Source organism: Vicia villosa, linkage group LG2 (genome assembly GCF_029867415.1).
Source record: "Vicia villosa cultivar HV-30 ecotype Madison, WI linkage group LG2, Vvil1.0, whole genome shotgun sequence".
Classification (NCBI taxonomy): domain Eukaryota; kingdom Viridiplantae; phylum Streptophyta; class Magnoliopsida; order Fabales; family Fabaceae; genus Vicia; species Vicia villosa.
In genome coordinates, this window is record NC_081181.1 from 208,023,908 (window position 1) to 208,026,467 (window position 2,560).

Here is a 2,560-nt window from a genome sequence, read left to right on the forward strand (position 1 = left end):
AATAAGTTTAAAAGAGTTATTTTACACCGTCAATGCATCAGTCCTTCCTTCTTATTTTTATGTTTATGAATGTTAAATTATTAACTTTTGTCTAACCTTGCATGTGAGGCTACCACTTAATTGACATAATGATTGAGAAGACTACTAATAATTTAAATATTAAAAGAAGTTAGAGATGAAATTTTAATTTTATAAAGAGTAAATATATATTAACAATTAATCACTATGCAGTTAATTTTAATGCATTTGTTTTGATTCCAAACAAGAAGAATAGTCCAGACTCCAAACTCCAAAGACCAAGACCCGGGGATCAGCTTAGCCACCTAGAGAAAAGGAGGATTTGAAGAAGAAAAAGTATTAATTATGACTTCAAATTGCTTCAACTAATGGCTAAGATTTTAACTTTGAATATTCTTTAGTGTCAACGCTTTGACCATCACAATTCCACAACCATTTTCTTGAATATTAAATCTAAGTTTTTAAAGGGTAACATCTATATTTTAAATTTTTGATAAATATTTGATATTTTATAAATTATTGAAATAATATTATATTAATTTTTTTTTAAATTATCGAATACATATTAAAATATTGAGGTAACCATCTAAAGTATTCGTTTTCAAACTCTTCTAAAAACTATGTAAACAAATGGTATTCGGTCAAAGAGGCATTTAAAGTCTTGTTGAAGAATTATGTTTATGAAGGAGACATATATCTGTTTCATTATATAATTTGGACAAATTGGTTCCTTGGAAAATGTTATTGCTTGAATAGTTTGTTTTTATAATTTGTGAACGTTAACGTGACACTATTTAATCAAATATAAAGTTGTGTACAAATGTGGAAGAAGCCATGCAATCTTCTCTTTAAATGTCTGATATTTAGCAAAATATAACTATTTTTTTATTGTGTTTTTCTAATAGATCACTAAAAAGAGATTAGTTTTAGCCGCTTTTAAGTTTGTGAGTTCAAGTTGGTATAACATTTATAACATAATTATTAAAATTATTAGTTTTGAATCCGGGACACTATAGAATTCACGATCGTGATTTTTTTGGCTTAAATGCATTTTTGGTCCCTGTAAGTTAGCGAGTTTTTGATTTTCGTCCTTGTAAGTTAATTTTTTTTGTTTGAGTCCCTATATTTCACTTTCGCGTTCGTTTTAGTCCCTAAAATCAAAATTCGCAGGAAATTTCGCAGGAAAATCTGCAGGACCTGCATATTTTTTTGCTGATTTTGACTTTAGGGACTAAACCTCAAGCAAAAAGTAAGATATAGGGACTTAAACAAAAAAAATAACTTATAGGGACGAAAATAAAAAATTCGCTAACAGACAGGGACCAACAGTGCATTTAAGCCTTTTTTTTATTTGTTGACAGTGCGGAGGATATCATTCAGAGGAGATGATAAAATCTAGATATTCTCGTCGACACCGATCAATATCCCTTCGTGGAAATGAAGGTATTGGAGACGACCTCTATCTTTAACAAAACATGTCGGTTGAAAAATGTCTATCAGGACATTGGCCCGTCTTTTGGCTAATTAACCTCTCACATAGAGCCCGGTAAGAGGTTGTGAAGCTCCCCCGTTCCTCCCAGAATTGAGTTTAACTTTTCCTTCAAAAACTTTGAAAGCCTCAAGATGTCCCTTACATAACTACACCCAGTGAGTTGGGCATTTGTAAATGTTTAAATAGTTGCGCGAGTACAAAAATGAAATACCGACTTTAAAGTTGTTCTTCCATTTAGTCAACATGCAACATAGCTCTGCCAAGGAAGGGTTGAGGAAAGGGTTGCTTTCTTCCGGTAAAGAAAAAAATTGAAATTTTTGTTAACAACTTCAACACCATCAAAGAGTAATATTTTTTAGTCGTACCTCAAAGTCGCGAGACACATTAAATTTTATTTGTTCTTCTAGAGCGCTCTCCGTCGTACCCCACGAGTCGAAGCAGCTTAGATGTTAGGAAAAATTCTTCAAGTATTGGAATCATAATCATTTCTTAAAGACTTCGAACAAGCATGTGTTATCTCCGGAGGAATTGATACCAGAAGAAGAAGGCTTAAAGGTCAACCTCGATGCTTTCTAGGGAGAGTTTGGGTTTTGTGGAAGGGAATGTTCCTTTAGATATATCGGTGTATCAGCAAAACATTGGTACATTGAAATATAGTTGTTGGTGGAAACGGCCAAAAAACAAGGAGATCGTTGGCGAAGAGAGGAAATCAATTTTATAAATGTTTATGATGTTGACTTATTACATGCCTTAACCATTTATATTCATTTTGTTATGCAGATAACATGGGTATCACCCACGATACAATCAAGAAGAAGAAGGCTCTAGAAAAGAATACATCTCCACTTCCCCTCCATGCCACTATGCAAACGCGACCGTACCAAAAAAAGATACAGACCGGGAGAAAAGTTATAAGTTCTGTATTTTTAGAGTTGGAATTATTTTTTGTAAAACAAATACTAGCTGCAAGAATGGAATATAGTATGTCTGTATAAGAACAGGTACAGAAGATGATGAAACATGTTGGGTTGAAGTTATTCAACATCTGGA